This window comes from Diabrotica virgifera, chromosome 6, assembly GCF_917563875.1.
Source record: "Diabrotica virgifera virgifera chromosome 6, PGI_DIABVI_V3a".
Taxonomy (NCBI): Eukaryota; Metazoa; Arthropoda; class Insecta; order Coleoptera; family Chrysomelidae; genus Diabrotica; species Diabrotica virgifera.
The window spans coordinates 68,970,739-68,989,219 of record NC_065448.1 but is presented as its reverse complement, the minus strand read 5'-3'; the positions used below and the strand labels follow the sequence as shown (position 1 = coordinate 68,989,219).

The 18,481-nt window shown below is 32.1% G+C and overlaps 1 protein-coding gene across 2 annotated transcripts in view; it reads left to right on the top strand.

The window, feature by feature from the left end:
* The window catches only part of LOC114326046 (uncharacterized), a 63,147-nt gene that overhangs the window by 24,061 nt on the left and 20,605 nt on the right, over window positions 1–18,481 (top strand). The window contains exon 1 of one of the 2 annotated variants that reach the window (XM_028274248.2): window positions 15,976–16,131. The exons of the other annotated variant lie outside the window; for it this stretch is intronic. The gene's annotated coding sequence lies outside the window, so the exon portion shown is untranslated. Of the gene's footprint in view, window positions 1–15,975; window positions 16,132–18,481 lie in introns of those variants that run through there. 2 annotated transcript variants of the gene reach the window in all.

Below are 18,481 nucleotides of genomic sequence, written 5' to 3'. Positions count from 1 at the left end.
ATAGGCAAAATGCCTTTTTTGCCTATTTTGCCTATTATAATTGTTTTTTGCACTTTTTGCCTTTTTTCGTAAATTCCGCCTATTTGTGCCTTTTTTAAAATTTCATGGTACTACCCATGTTATTATTCTATTACTAAACCATTCTATAATAAAATTTTGGGTCAATAATAAAATATCAATGGTTTGTTTATATAACAGATTTCTAGGAAAATGTACCTGATCGAGACTTGAGGGTTAACTATTTGGAAATTCCCAAGCTTTATTAGTTTATTATCAGTTGTACAGTCGGTTACTGTATCAGAGTTTAGTCACAAATTGCTATTAGGTCTGGATCCCGCGTATGAAAAAAAAGTTGATTAATAGCAAGCTGAAAATTTATTAATAGCCTAAGGGTGTCTAGTCGAACAAACTTTGATATATGGGAACACTGGAACAGGGGAAGTTTTAATTTTGGAACAGGTTAAAAATTTGGAACGGTCAGACCATGAAAACGACACATGTATTTTGTCCGACAGAGCAGATTTAAACTATTTAGGCCACTGTTTTGCGCCGCTCTTTCTATAGCATTAAATGCTTCTATCATTTCTCTTTTGCTTCTAGCTATGATATCAACTTCATCTGCAAATGCCAATATTTGTACACTTTTTGTTATTATTGTTCCTCTGTTGTTGACTTTTGACCCTCTAATTATTTTCTCTAATGTGATGTTGAATAGAATACAGGATAGGGCATCTCCCTGTCGTAGGCCCGTTCTAACATGGATTGTATCTGTTAGTACGTTTTGAATTCGAACCCTGCTTTGTACTTTAAGTGTTTCTTTTACTATTTCAATGAGATGAGTTGGAATATTAAACTCTTCCAGGGCGTTGATCAGAAATTCTCGATGGATACTATCATAGGCACTCTCAAAGTCAGTGAAGAGATGATGTGTTTCTGGAAAAATATTCCGACCCAAAAACAACACCCTGTACATTAAATTTTTTTTAAATGGATTTTTCATTTGAAAAGAGGATGAAAAACTAAATTTAGTGGTATACTTTGAATTTTTGGCAAAATGATTTTTCTGGTCAAATTTTGAATTTGAATTCTGAAATTATGTGAATTTCGAGAGCTCTAAGTAGAAAAAAAAAAGAAATACAGCTTACAACTTGTCAACCGCACTGTATATTTATTTTATATTTAACACGCGAAAATTCTTTTAGGTGTCCAATCAATTAATTTATTTACAATTACAGAAAATCCAGGTCTGGATTAAAAAATATTGAATAAATGTTCCGACCCAAAAAAACACCCTGTATATTAGTTTTTTTAAATGGATTTTGTATTTGAACAGGGGATAAACAACTAAATTTAGTGGTATACTTTGAATTTTCGGCAAAATAATTTTTCTGGTAAAATTTTGAATTTGAATTATGAAATTATGTGAATTGTGAAACTCAAAGTAAAAAAATAAAATATGACTTAAATTCAAAATCCATTTTAAAAAAAATTTAATATAGTTACAGGGGGTTTTTTGGGTCGGAATATTTTTACAATATTTTTTAATCCGGGCCTGGATTTTTTATAATTGTAAATAAAACAATTGATTGGACACCTAAGAGAATATTCGCGTGTTCAATATAAAATAAATATACAGTGCGGTTAACAAGTTGTAAGTTGTATTTATTTTTTTTTACTTAAAGCTCTCGCAATTCACATAATTTCAGAATTCAAATTCAAAATTTGACCAGAAAAATCATTTTACCGAAAATTCAAAGTATACCACTAAATTTAGTTTTTCATCTTCTTTTCAACTAAAGAATCCATTTTAAAAAATTGAATGTACAGGGTGTTGTTTTTAGGTCGGAAAATTTTTCAATATTTTTTAATCCGGGCCTGGATTTTTTACATTTGTAGATAAATTTATTTATTGTACACATTAAAGGATATTTTAGTGCCAAATATAAAATAAATATACGGTGTGGTTAAAAAGTTATGAACCAAATAAGAAAATGGCAAAATACATAAAACACCCAGTATATTTGTTATTAATGGAGTAAGACCCATTAAGTATGGTATTTTTGAGACCGCCTAAGTATCCTCTTTCTACAGTTAACGTAGTTAACGTTTCATTTGCCAATGAAACACCCTGTATATAAGCTATATAATCATAACGAAAACTTTTTCATAATAAAGAAATTGCTATTATGAAAAGTTGTTTAGAATTAAAAACTATGTTTAGTGTGCAATTATATCATTCAAATTTAAATGTTGTGAACTATAAAGGTACTTTACTCTTGTTCGAAATTCAAATTTTTTATATACCTCGTTTAAAATTAATAAAATTTGATATAATATGATCGTTGCATGATAAATCTTAGACCATGAAGAGCTTTTTATAAAGAATAACTTTTCTTCGTCAAAATAAAAATAAAAGAGTTATAAATGAAAATGATCTTGGTATCCATAATTTGAGAAAAAACTTCTATTTTTTTTTCATTAAAAGGATGTAATTACATATATCATAACATATTTTTTTATTCCAAACAACATTTAATAATAACAATTTTGAATATTGTGAAACAAATTAAGATACTTTTTATTGATGAAGTGTAGCATAGTGTTTTGAACCGTCAACAATAACAATAGTTGGAAATGGAACCATTTATCACGGAATGGGACGTTTCTTCGCCGCCGTTTCGATGCCGCCGGTTCATCGCCAGTCCATTTCATCGACGTCCGTTTCATCGCCAGTTAGTCAGTTGATTTTGTATAATGGGAGATGACACGACACGACGTTAAATTTAGTTCAAAACTTATGACAATTAAAAAGATAAAAAATATTATTATATTTACTGTTCTACTTCCCCTCAATTTTTGTACAGAAATTTTTGGGTTCTTTTCGAATTTAAGAAACAGTTTCTCTTGGTTGGAAATGTTGACCGTGAAATTTAAAAGATTATCAGTAGTAATTGCACAAGAGCTCTAAAATTATTGAATTTTTCCCGAGTGTCACTTTGGCAGTTTTAATTTCACGAGCCGAAGGCGAGTGAAATTATGTCAAAGTGTCACGAGGGCAAAAATTCTATATTAATTTTAGAGTTCGAGTGCAATTTGTTGCGATTATTTCATGAATAAAACTGTTCAAAACCAAAATTTTATTGTAATTTATATATGTAAGTACCAATTAGTGAAATTAAACACACAGTTGTTATAAATATGTAATTGACGGTTGAAAGTCATCACTTTTATAATTTTTAAAACATTTGTCATTAATGTCACTGAATGTATTTTTTCGTAGCAACGAAGGGCATCTGACGTAATATGCTTAACGACGGGAGATTATCAAAAATTGTCACCTTAATTTGCATGTCTGTAGCTTTCTATTGGTCAGAATCTCCTATGAATGAAATAATCAGTAGTAATTGCACAAGAGCTCTGAAATTATTGAATTTTTCCCGAGTGACACTTTGACAGTTTTAATTGCACGAGCCGAAGGCAAGTGAGATTATGTCAAAATATCACGAGAGCAAAAATTCTATATTAATTTCAGAGGTCGAGTGCAATTTGTTGCGATTATTTCATGAATAAAACTGTTCAAAACCAAAATTTTATTGTAATTTATTTATGTAAGTACCATTAAACACACAGTTTTTATAAATATTTGACGATTGAAAGTCATCACTTTTATAATTTTTAAAACATTAATTGTCATTAATGTCACTGAATATATTTTTTCGTAGGAACGAAGGGCATCTGACGTAATATACTTAAAGACGGGAGATTATCAAAAATTATCGATTTAATTCAGATTTCTGTAGCTTTCTATTGGTCAGGATCTCCTATGAATGAAATAATCATTATAATATATTTTATATTATAAAAGTTTAAAAGTCTATTAAAAGATTAAGTATGGCAACGCGAATGGTCGTATCTCGCATTTCCTAGAATTACTAATTAATGCTAAAAAAAATTATAAATGTAACTATCGAAAATTCGGAAATATATCACAGCGATTAGGCGATGAATCGGCCGGCGACGAACTGGCGTCATCGAAATGGCGGCGATGAACTGGCGGCGATGAAACGTCCTAGACCCATTTATCATTAGGTACTCCCATTAAAGGGATGGCCGTATACTCCTACAAATCTTTTTAAAGTTGTTAATAAATTATTGCTTTTAAAATATACTCAAATTGTATTTTTAAACATCTTATTTATTTTATATAATAATTAAATACACTATCAAATGTAATTTATAATTTATTAATACCTAATTTAAAATTTAGTTTGACATTCAAGAAGTGTCAAATCAAATGTAAATAACCTATGTTTTTTAACAAATTCAGATTAAAACTAGCTTACTTTACTAGCCAACAATATTAGATACGCAGACGATACAGCCATTTTTGCTGAAAATTTACAAGATCTTTAAACATTACTAAATCTAGTCAGTGAAGCAAGTTATCGGAGAGGCCTTAAAATCAACATTTCAAAAGCAAAGTGGATGGTAGTTGGAAAGATTAATATAGATCAAGGTCAGCTTTCTCTTGATGGAGAGGAGTTAGAACGGGTGAGTCATTTCAAGTACTTTGGCAGCTGGTTAAATGTAAATTGTGACTCTGATGAAGAGATAATAACTAGGATCGAAATATCACGGAAGGCTTTTATGACCTGGAAACCAGTTTTATGTAACAGAAACCTGTCGATGAATATTCAAAAGAAGGTCCTGAAATGTTATGTGTGGTCTATCCTATTCGATGGTTGTGAGACATGGACGTTAAAAACCACAATGCTAAACAAAATAGAAACATTCGAATTGTGGTGCTATCGACGATTCCTAAAGATATCGTGGGTTTCGCACACTGCCAATGAAGATGTTCTTCAAATGATGAACTCAGAACGTCTGCTCCTAAGCATCATAAAGAGGAGAAAAACAGAATATTTCGGCCATATAATTCGAGGGCCTAAATACCATCTGCTTCGCCTATTCGAGCCGAAGCTTCGCCTTATAATACAAGGAAAAGTGGTGGGAAAGAGATGGATTGGTCGAAAGAAACTTTCATGGCTGCGTAATATTAGACAATGGTGTGGCTGCACAATATAAGAATTATTTCGCGCAGCAGCCGATAGAGAGAAGTTTCAAGAAATTTTAAACATGATGACGGACAACGTCTGAATACAGACACGGCACCATAAGAAGAAGAAGAAGACTTTACTAGCAACGGTTTCAGTTGACGTTTAGTGTGTCAGCAGAAAATAAAAGGATTGTGACGTTACATTTTAGATTTTGAGGTCGGTTTTCTCGAAATGGTTAGAGATATCTAAATGGCATTGTCAGATTTGGATTCAGAAGACAACACTACATAAGAATTCATCGATAAATGGGTTCTGTATATTGCAGGAGCAGCGACGCACGAACAAACAGACTTTGCGAATTTATAAATAGTGCGGCAGATTCGTGCAAATATTACAAGAATTGTGCATTTAATGATACAAACATATAATTTGGACCACATATACTACACATATAAAGGTTCAAATTTGCATTCAAAATGGCGACGATACATATATGGCTAATAGCACGATAACTTTTGAACGAAAAATCCGATTTCAACCAAATTTGGTATATAGGTTATTTTTTAACGTAAAAGATCGAGGTCTTGAACTGGAAGAATCGGTTTACCAGAAGTTGTGTTTTTCCAGTTTTTTTTTATGTTAAAATATGTTGTTTATTTTTTCAATTCTTTCACCCTGTATTTATTAATTTTTCATAAAGGTAATACCGGCGCGTTGAAAAGCTTATTAATTTTTTTAGGAAATATTTTGAACTCTTTAGTTATGTTAATTACGAATTAATACATTCATATCGTATCTATACATGTACCTATGAACCTATGTGCGGCAGATTCGTGCAAATAATATAAGTATTATTGTGCATTTAATGGTAGAAGTATATAATTTAGACCACGCACACTACACATACAAAGATTCAAATTTAGATATGAGGCCATCTCAGATATTGTCTTTTACAAAAATGGCGGACATTCAAATTGAATCTGCCGCACATAAGTACATGTTATGCATTTATTAAATGGTAATCAACATAACTTAAAGTTCAAAAGATTTCCTAAAAAATATTTTTACTTTCTTTTTAAGGGCCGTATTACCTTTTTGAAAAATTAATATATACAGGGTGAAAAAATTGAAAAAAAAACAACATACTTTTACATAAAGAAACAGCAAAAACACAACTTCTGGTAAATTGATTCTTCCGGTTCAAGACCTCGATCTTATTCATCAAAAAAGGAGCCTTGATGCCAAAGGCTGACTTCAGACTTGTAGTTCAAAAGTTATCGTGCTGTTAGTCACATATGTATAGTCGCCAATTTGAATGCCCGCCATTTTTATAAAAGGCAAACTCTGAGATGGCCTCGTATCCAGATTTGAACCTTTATATGTGTAGTACATTTTGTCCAAATTATATCTTTCTATCATTAAATGCACAATTGTTTTACATATCGGATGCACTAAAGCGGAAACTTTTCGTTGAAAAAAATTATGATTAAATTATTAAGGAAAGGGTGAGGTATGATTAAATTACTATTATTAATAATGTTGTAATACTCATTGGCTTTATTAGATTTTTATTTATATTTTTTAGATACTTATATTAAAAAAAATCACCGAAATTCTATTTTATTTACTAGTATATTATGCAATGGGCATTTAATGATTGTCATTATGAAGCGAGTATGGCGAATACAAAATGAGCCACCTAGCGGCGAGTTTCGTTTAGAATCCGAGCTTCATAATGATAATTAAATGCAAGTTGTATACACGATTATTTCACAACAAAATATATATTCGCACACATTGCACACATCTTATGGAAAATATAATGTCACTCAAATTTAATAAAACTTACATGAATAGATTCGTTTCAATGTAACGGGCACTTATTATCATTGCGCCAACTCTGAATTTTCAGTAATAAGAGCAGGAATTGATATAAATTAATCTGAAATCAAATGGGTAGGTACATAAGTTAGAGAGAGAAAAAATATTTTAAGATATCCAAATTATCGGGAGTTCATAAATATTCTAAGATTATTAAGCCTCTTACCTTGTAAATCATAAATGACAACGCACTTCCAGTGACGCACCGTAAAACAAGGGTATTTAACGCACTAATGAGAATTTAACAGAATTTTATTTAATTAACACTATTGAATTACGACTTAAATTGCTTTCTACTGTGTTTTAACAGTATCGATCAATTAAAAGAAAATTAGGCAAATCGTTTGCTTTAGAAAGAATCAACAGTTTTTGTCACTAGTCAACTTTATCTGGTAATTATTGTAAACTAGTAATTATTATAAAGGGTCGTTACGTTCCGCCAAATGGTTAGTTTTTGTCGAACTGTTGTTCTACTATTAACTATTTTAATTAGTGAAAATGCAGTGTTATATTTGTGATGTTCGAGTTCGTGCTAGAGGTTTTCGTCGAGTTGAGAACTTAGATAATCTTTCACCAAGATTTCAAGAGATTGCATTGGGTCGCCACATGAACAACCATCTACCGGAAGCCAATTTTGATATTGGGATTGTGATTCACATAAACTGCTACAGATACATCATTGAAGAAATTGAACAAGGTAATGATGATAATGTGAATGCTTGTAGATTCAAGTGTGTATTAAAAAGAAATAATTTATGTTTTGTATGTGATAGAGCTAGAAATCTTGAACGTTTGTCATTAGAAGCTAGAGTAGATATCTACATGAAACGAGAGATTTTTGTAGGAAAGGGTGCTTTATGTTGCAGTGATCACATAAATGATGACAGTATGCTAGATCATAATATAATAGAGAATTTGCGTGGTAATATGCGTAATGTTTACTTAAGTCCGAAAGAAGTTTCAGAGTGGTTTCAAGCGTTACGTCTGACAGCAATTGAAAATACTACTAATCGTTTCGAGACAGACACGGGTATTCAAGGGGACGACTTCAAAGCATTGACAAACTTAAGCAAAAATAATTTTCAAGATCTTTATACTTATTGCGATGAGGTCGTAGTTTATGATAGAACTAGAGTTATTGCTAAAAAGGATTTAATTACATTTCTTATGAAATTAAAATACAATTTAAGTGACGATTTATTAAAAAATTTTGTGCTCATATTCTAGCAGATCCAACGTTATTCTGATAATAACTGCAGTACGTACAAGTCTTTGTCAACCATTTGTTAGAGAAAATCTGGGTTTAGAAGCAATTGGTCGCCAAGAATGTATTAGAACCCATGTTACAGATTTTGCTAACTCCTTGTACAATCCGAATCCTGACAATCCTCAAGCCATTATTTACATAGATGGAACCTATCTCAAAATTCCCAAATCGTCTAATTTTCGAAGTCTCCGCCAAACTTACTGTCTACATAAGGGTTATCATTTAATCAAACCTGTTTTAATAGTCGGACCTGACGGATATATTTTGGACGTACAAGGCCCCTATTTTTCTGATTCAAGAAATAACGATGCTGCAATTTTACAACATCACCTTGAAGATGAGGAACAAGACGAAGTAAATAACTTGCGTAACTGGCTGCAACCAAATGATATTGTAATGGTAGATAGAGGCTATCGTGATTCTATTCATTTATTAAATTATTTAGGCCTAGAATGTCATATGCCACCACTTCTACCAAGAGGACAAAGACAGTTGTCTACTGAAGATGCTAATAAAGCGCGATTAATTACTAAAACAAGATGGATAGTTGAAGCTCGGAATGGAAATTTAAAAAGTATTTTTAAATTGTTTTGTGGATTAATACCGGTCCATCATGTGCCTAATATTAGAATGTTTTTAAAAATTGGGTGCAGTTTAATTAATAAATATTTTCCACCTATTCAAATGCAAGGTGCAACTGCAGAATTGGCAGAAACAATGCAGGAATTGGCTGCATATGAAAATGTCGTAAAAGCTCGTGTTGAAGTTGACTGTTTGGACTTACAACGTATTCAAGACGATGCATGGGTGAATTTAGATGAACTTATTTTGCCAGAATTTCCCATTTTGTCGTTACAACAGATTAGAGATTTGACTATTGGAATCTACCAAGTAAAACTTGCACCCAGTTACATTCAAGATAAATTACAGAGAGAAAACATTGAACATTTTACATTTCAAGCACTTTTAGAAGAACAGGGTCTTCTCAGAGCTCGTGTTTACTCTAGATTTCGTCAGGCGACTAAACATCAATTATGGATAGCTTTTCAACCACTCCATCTAGAAAATGACGGTGACAATATACCAATCGACGGTTACTACTGCACTTGCAAAACTGGTGCACGAACTGTTGGATGCTGTGCTCATGTTGCAAGTGTATTATGGTATCTAGGGTATGCAAGGCATGACGCAAATATAAGGTATCCATCAACACAGTTATTACATTCTGTCTAGACGCTCCTAATAGAGACGTGCATTTGAATCAGTAATTGTTGACTTTTTGAATACCACAACTTGGTTTTCAATTTTTTTATATATATTATTAATAATTAATGACAACATGGATTAGGCCTAATGGGGAAACCATGCAAGAAAAAACGCGCCTTGCATTTTACCTCAATGGTGGTGGGGAAATGAAATGCATTATTTAATCGAAATTAGTTACAGATTTTATGTATACTTACCATACATAAATAATAAAAAATGATTAGTATTGCACAACATTTACACAGACGAACCACTCACTAATGAATGCATTATTTAATCGAAATTAGTTACAGATTTTATGTATACTTACCATACATAAATAATAAAAAATTGATTAGTATTCCACAACATTTAAACAGGCGAACCACTCACCATTGATAATTTTTAACGAACGCCTATGTAATAATTAAATATTTGGTGAGAAGTAGGAAAGTATAAATAGTTTTACTAATCCGCTTTTAGGACCCGCTGGGTTTAAGCTGCTTTGAATAGCACCCTGAGTAATAGTGATTGTATCTGACATTTTTATGAACTCCCAAAATATGATTTTGATAAACTTTAATTGCAATTTTCGCCGTAATTAATCATAATTAAGAGTTGGCGCAATGATAGGATTTGATCGTTAATTTAAAACGAATCTATTCGTATGAATTTTATTGAATTTGAGTGACATTATATTTTGTACAAATTTTTTAAACAAATGAAGTAGTTATATGGTTAAATTAATTATTTTATTGATGAATTTATATTTTCAATATTTCAATTATTAAAATGAATTTGAGGATAACTTTTTTATCTCCCTATTCCGTGCATGACTGCACGGAACACAATTTGACGTTAAATATACACATGACATATTTGAAATTAATGTAATATTTTTATTTACCATTTTTAATAAAATTTATTGTACAAACAATGGGTGTGAGTGTCAAATAAACTTCAAATTAAAAAACGGATATTTGGAAGTTCTCTGAAACAAATATCAATTTTAATGGTTTTTCTTCATTTTTTCGTTATAGTTTAGTTGTTGGTGTGTTAACATTAATTAAGTGTACATCGAAAGCAATTAGACAGTGTGAATTATTATTACCAGATTTTAATATTAGCTGGGTCTATTGAACTATTACTTTGATGGTGTGTGTGTAACACAAAATGGAAATAAATGACGATAGGAATATATCACCAGATCAATGAAGGAAAGAAAGTCAGTATGAAAATACAAAAATAAATTAAAAAGGGGTAGTTCCCTGGATTGGCTGTATACCTTATAGTTAAACAAACTGGAACATGAAGTAAAAACCACTTCTATGTAAAAGGTATATTTACTAAAAATTTTTAGAATCCCAATGGATTCAATAAAATGAGTTCATCAGAACGTTTTCAAACCTATCGGTCCATCATCAGTGATTTGAATACTTGCAAAATAGCCCCAGAACCAAACAATGGTTGTGATTATAAATAAATCTACATTATGTTGAAATAAATTTAAAATGGCTAAACGCCGATGTTCAAGGATTAAACCTCTGGGAACATGGTGAAACTCTACCCGAGGACCCAATCAACCATCTTCGGTCAACGATGACTACTCTACTCTAGAGTTTCACCATGTTCCCAGAGGTTTAATCCTTGAACATCGGCGTTTAGCCATTTTAAATTTATTTCAACATAATGTAGATTTATTTATAATCACAACCATTGTTTGGTTCTGGGGCTATTTTGCAAGTATTCAAATCACTGATGATGGACCGATAGGTTTGAAAACGTTCTGATGAACTCATTTTATTGAATCCATTGGGATTCTAAAAATTTTTAGTAAATATACCTTTTACATAGAAGTGGTTTTTACTTCATGTTCCAGTTTGTACAAAAATAAATAATAAAAAATCAAAATGGCAATAATAAGGTAAGCGAAATATTTATTAAAAACAATTATTATTCAGAAAATTATTGGTTGAATGCTCGAATAAATGAATTTTAAAGTCAAAAGGCAGATATCAAGCACTGAATTTAATTAAATCTTGTCCAAGTATACTTTCGCTCACAAGAGCATCCTCAGGGGCATCTGAAATAAGTAAAGAAAACGCCATTGTAGAAGAGGAAAAAGTTACAGACTTCGACAAAAAATCGAAGGTGATATGATAAAAAGTACAAAAACGTTTCTAGACTTACTTCCTTAATTCATTAATAGTTTTACATTTCTTTAAATTTGTATCATCCATAACACATTACATGTTAGCCAAGCTCATTTGAGGTCAATTGTTTCACAGCTGGACTTAATTAAAACTTATATATATATATATGTTTTTTTTGGAATTTAAATATTTCATTGACAACATATATTTAGATGGCCCTCGCTGTTTTCATTTGATCTTGGATTATGCTTGACACTTCAATCTTGTATTCCGATCATTGACTTCAAGTTTGACTCAACAGTGGTATAATATTTCATATTTCATTAAATTTTTCTAAATCTCAAATTTTACTCAGTCCATTTCAATAAGTCAATTTCAATTTTTTCAACAGCTGACACTTAATTAGTACTACAGAGTATGCAACCCACTACTCTTCATATTTCAACCAGTGCCACATCCAATCTCTATGTCCAGAAACATTGTCGCCAACCAACGTCTTAGCCCACCTCTGACAAGTTTGAATGTGGTAACTGGCTTTCACTTTTAACTACAAATAAATAATTTAACAAAACATTCTAATAACCTCTCATTTCACCGTTTGCTACTGATACTGTTTTGTCTTGCTTGAGGCCTTTGATCGTTTACAGTTTTTTTGAATGTACAGCCCAAATGTGTAGTGACTGTACATATTACACAGTTATAGTCTCACCAAGTTGTCATCGGTCAGCCATCACTTGATCATTTACGTCAAGAAAAAGTAATACTTCATTACTTCATTCTTCATTCTGCCTCCATATTGTAAAATGTAGAACCTACTGGCAATTTAATTTATCTGTTTTGTCCCTTGTTCAGTGTTTAGTTAGATGTTAATGTAAGTTTGCCACCAAAATTATTTATACTAATTAAATGACATTCGAGGATACCTTCTTTTTATTGACGAAGTAAATCTAGAAACGTTTTTGTACTTTTTATCATATCACCTTCGATTTTTTGTCGAAGTCTGTAACTTTTTCCTCTTCTACAATGGCGTTTTCTTTACTTATTTCAGATGCCCCTGAGGATGCTCTTGTGAGCGAAAGTATACTTGGGCAAGATTTAATTAAATTCAGTGCTCGATATCTGCCTTTTGACTTTAAAATTCAATTACTATTCAATCATTTTTCGCCAAAGTTGTCATATTTCGCCGCTACGGGCGCTGGTATAGTTTCCTATGCCCACCATGGTCACGCACGAAGCCCGTAGTCTTCAGACCCTCTCCTCCTAAGTGCCTTCTCTATTGAGGTTGGCGATCAATATGGCAAATTTCTCTCTGTTCTGGGCTTGATGGATTAAGTCATTCCCTGTTGTGTGAGTCCAATCTCTGATATTTCGGAGCCAGGATTTTTTCTTTCTTCTTATACCCCTTTTACCTTCGATTTTGCCTTCTAATATTACCTGGAGCTGCTCAAATTCCCTATGGCGCATTATGTGTCCTAGATATGACGTCTTTCTAATTTTTATTGTATTCACCAGATGAGGACATGTGTTCATTATTTCCAGTACTTCTTCATTTGTAGTTTTGCTGGTCCAGCTTATTCTTAGCATTCGGCGGTACATCCACATTTCGAATGAATTCAGTTTGTTGACGTCATACTGTTTTAATGTCCAGGTCTCACAGCCATATAGTAATAGAGACCACACATAACACTTTAGTGTTCTTAATCTTATTGCGACTGATAGCTTAGGGTTACAGAGCATTTTACGCATGTTCATGAAGCCAGATCTTGCTATTTCAATACGTCTTCTAATTTCTTTTGAGTGGTCTAGAGCCCAGTCTGTGACTTTCTTCTGATAGTATGCTCATCAATATTTTTAGTTCGTCTTCTGTTTCCGCTAATACTACGGGGCATATCTTACATTGTTAATGATAATTCCATTGACTCTGGCACCTTCAGGGCAATCTTCAAGAGAAGCTCTGGTGATATGTTCGGCATAGACGTTAAATAGTAGAGGGGACAGAATGCACCCTTGACGCACTCCTCGTTCTATGTTTACATAATTGGTATTTCCGTTATCTGTTCGAACACATCCTGTGTGGTTCCAGTATCTATTGCTTATTATAGCTATGTCGTGTCCGTCCATCCCTACTTCTTTTAGCACCTCAATCAATTTTTCGTGTCTAATGCGGTCGAAGGCCTTTCTATAATCGACAAAGCACACATACAGCTGTTTTTGAACCTCGAGATACCTTTCTGCCATTAGTGTCAATCCCATAATTGCTTCTCTGGTGCTTGTAACTTTTCTAAAACCATATTGGGAACGACTCAGGTATTCTTTACACTTATTGTGAATGCGGTTATAAATTACTCGCATAAAAATCTTAGCAGCATGACTCATTAGGGATACAGTTCGATGGTCTTCACATTTCCTTGCTTTTTGTTTTTTAGGAAGAGCTACATATGTGGATGTTAGCCAGTTACGCGGTAGAGTGCCATGTTCATATATAATGTTAAAGAGGTAGGTTAATTTCCTGACAGCATCATCACTTAGGTGTTTAAAATGTTCGGCTGTTGTTTGATCTTCGCCCGGTGCCTTGTTGTTCTTTGCGTCTTTTATTGCCCGCATAACTTCTTCGGTTAGAATATTTAGTTTTCCATCTGTATCTATTTGTGGAAGCTCTTCTGTTCTCTGATCACCAAACAAATCTTTAAGATATTGCTCGCATATTTCTTTCTGTTTTTCAGGGTCTAGTTCCATTTGGTTTTTCTTGTTTGTTACAATAGATAAATGTTTGGGTTTCCATATTCCAGCGACTTCTTTAACCTTTTTGTGGAGTTCTCTATCTTTATGCTTCCTTTGCAGATCTTCTACCTCTTTACATTTTTTTTTTCATCCACTCTTCCTTGGCTACATTTATCTTTCTCTCAATTTCCCTGTTGAGTTCTTTGTATCTTGTTAGGTTTTTGTTTTTTACCATCCGTCTCCTCTCCATAATTTGTAATATTTCGTTTGTCATCCATGGTTTTCTTTGTTTACGATTTTCTTTCTGTATATTTTGGTTTGCTGCCTCCAGAACAGTATTTTTAATTTTTCCCCACATGTCTTCAATGTTTTCTTTTATTGTCTTCTCTTTAGTGGGAGCTAATGTCTTAGACTCTAACTGCGTGTCTACCATATCTTTATACGTATGTTTTTGTTCTGGGTCAGCACTACTCCATGCTATTCTCTGACTGGGTTTAGCCTTGTCTACCCTTTTAAGTTTTATTCTGACAGTTGCAACTACAGGATTGTGGTCTGAATTTATGTCACAGCTTGGGTACGTTTTGGCATTTAAAATACCATTACGGAACCTTTTGTTAATTGTAATGTAGTCGATTTGGTTCCTCACAATATTTCCTTCGCAATCTTCAGACACTTTCTTAAAAATATTTAATTTTTATATTAGTCAGTTTGTTTTCATATTGAAAACTGTCAAAGCGTATCTATTTAACCCGCCATTGGTCACTGCGCGTGGGCCACCTTCATCTCGAATGCCGTATCGCAATTCTATTGGTTAAAAATCTGTATCGTAATGAAAATATGTATCATAATGAAGCTCATTATGATACAGATGGTGAAATCATAATTGACAATAATATATTAAAATATGAGAATAGAAAAAAGAATTTAGAATTGTCCATAGTTAGTATTTAATTTACAAACTCAATTTATATACATTTATAAAATAAAATACAATGCAATACAATCAGAATATCAATTTACATTCCGACATTAATTTATCTAACTGAATAAAATAATAACTGAATAGGTCCCGACTTAAAACCTATAACTACTTACACGCTCTGTCGTATTTTTTACGCCAGATTTAAGAATTCTACAGCAAATGTTTAAACATTTAATTTTTGACCTTGTTCATCTATCTATCCGATCACTGGAATGTGTTTTACAATTGGCTTTAGCTTCGTTATATCGGCGTTGTGAAAAGATGGTAATTACCAGTTTATTATTAATTTGTTGTTTCCGGTGGTGTACAAAATACGCCACGTTGAGGCGTATCCCAATTGACTTACTGAGAAGGAACTCTAAGCATTCGCTGATGCCGAATAAGGTTTATAAAAAACAACTAAGTGTATTTTTAAAAATAAAAATAAACAAAGCCGCTGTGTTTAATTGTATTCTCTTGTGGTGTATAAAGTACGCCACACGTGTACTTATGTTACCACTTAATGCGCGGGTAGTTAAAGATTAAAACGTGCCACTGTTGCCAAAGTTGCGCAGAATTTTCGAAAAAAGGTGTGCTTCTATTTCCCGAAGTAATATTGATGACGCGATCATGTTGGCTCTTAATGAGATTCTACTGTAAAATTTCCAAATGACTATACTCCTCTCAGGACTCTCACGCAATAATATATTTTCTTGTGGGCTTATTTTAATTAAAACAATGTTGTTATAACAATAATCCAGATAAGAATTATTATTTATTGTACCAGAAAACTAAAACCTTATCAGGTGATTTTATACATTGTAGAGGACACTCAACTAAAGTGATGTAAGTCTGTATTTTCTATTAATAAACTGTGAAACTTATTAAACATTTTTTATTCTCGACATCCACAATTTTAAATAATTTTTCATATCATAGGAGAGCTATGTTAGTGCGGCAGATCCGTGCAAAAATTTGGACCACATATAAAGGTTCAAAATTAGATAATGAGGCAGACATTCAAAATGACGACGAAACATATATGACTAATAACACGATAACTTTTAAACCGAAAGTCCGACTTCAACCAAATTTAGTATGTGGGTTCTTTTTTTGGTGTGTAAGATCGAGCTCCTGAACCACAAGAATCGGTTTACCACAAGTTGTGTTTTCCTGATGTTTGATTTAAAAATATGTTGTCTTTTTTTTTTTCGATTCTTTCACTCTGTATTTATTAGTTTTTCAAAAAAGTAATACCGGCATTGAGAAGAGCGTTAAAATATTTTTTAGGAAATATTTTGAACTTTTTAGGAACGTTAATTACCATGTAATAAATGCATAACTTATCTTCACATGTACAGTTGAGTCCGCGAATCTTTACCCGTGCGTCATCACTTAAAGCATACGAAATAAGTCGATGATAAGTCGGAAATTTTAATTTACTAAACGCAACAGCAAGTGACAGTAAGTGACTTGCTGTTGCGTTTATTAAATTTCAATTTCCGACTTATCATCGACTTATTTCGTATGCTTTAAATGATGACGCACGGGTAAAGATTCGGGGACTCAACTGTACCTATGTGCGGCAGATTCGTGCAAATAATAATATAAGAGTTATTGTACAGTTAGTGGTAGAAGCATATAATTTGGACCACACATACTGCACATACAAAGATTTAGATATGAGGCCATCTCAGATATTGTCTTTTACAAACGTGGCGGGCATTTAAAATTAATCTACCACCCATAGGTACATGTGAACATACGTTATGCATTTATTAAATGGAAATTAACAAAACTAAAAGGTTCAAAATATTTCCTAAAAAATATTTTTACACTCTTTTTAATGGCGGTATTACCTTTTTGAAAAATTTATATAGACAGGGTGAAATAATTGAAAAAAAAACAACATATTTTTAGATAAAAAATAGTACATACACAACTTCTGGTAAACCGAATCTTCCGGTTCAATACCCCGATTTTATTCATCAAAAAAAGAACCTATATACCACTCGTTCAAAAGTTATCGTGCTATTAGTCATATATGTATAATCGCCATTTTGAATGCCCGCCATTTTTGTAAACGACAAAATCTAGGATTGCCTCAACCTTTATATGTGTAGCATATGTGGTCCAAATTATATGCTTCTATCATTAAATGCACAATTGTTTCACATATCGGCTGCACTATGTATGAGTATCATCAACTTATTCTCATCCGATTTGAAAATCTTGTGCACTTTATCCATTTTTTACTTTGAGAAGTGTTCTTTTTCTTGTTTGAATAGGATTTGACCGACAATTAATGCTTTTTACATACGTAACTTTGACCGTACGCGTACCAGATTATCCCAAATTGTTTATCTTACTTTAACCATAGTATTGGAATAAAGCTGTTTATAAACAATAGCCAGATAGTTTTTTTTTCATTCATAGGAGGTTCTGATCAATAGAAAGCTACATAAATAAAAAGGAAACTGATAATTTTTGATAATATCCCGTAGTCAAGTATACTACGTCAGATGCCCTTCGTTGCTACGAAAAATACATTCAGTGACATTAATGACAATAACTAATGTTTTAAAAATTATAAAAATGATGACTTTCAACCGTTAAATATTTATCATAACTGTGTGTTTAATTGTACTAATTTGTACTTACATAAATAAATTACAATAAAATTTTGGTTTTGAACAGTTTTATTCATGAAATAATCGCAACTAATTGCACTCGATCTCTACAATTAATATAGAATTTTACAGCTCTTGTGCAATTACTACTGATTATTTCATTCATAGGAGATTCTGACCTACATAAATCGATAAATTTTTGATAATTAAATCGATAATTTTTGATAATTTCCCGTTGTCAAGTATATTACGTCAGATGCCCTTCGTTGTTACGAAAAAACACATTCAGTGACATTAATGACAATTAATGTTTTAAAAATTATAAAAGTGATGACTTTCAACCGTCAAATTAATATTTATAACAACTGTGTGTTTCATTGTACTAATTTGTACTTACATAAATAAATTACAATAAAATTTTGGTGTTGAACAGTTTTATTCATGAAATAATCGCAACAAATTGCACTCGATCTCTAAAATTAATATAGAATTTTAGAGCTCTTGTGCAATTTCTACTGATAATTTGACAGACCGATACTATAGCATAATTTTTGGTTATAAACGCT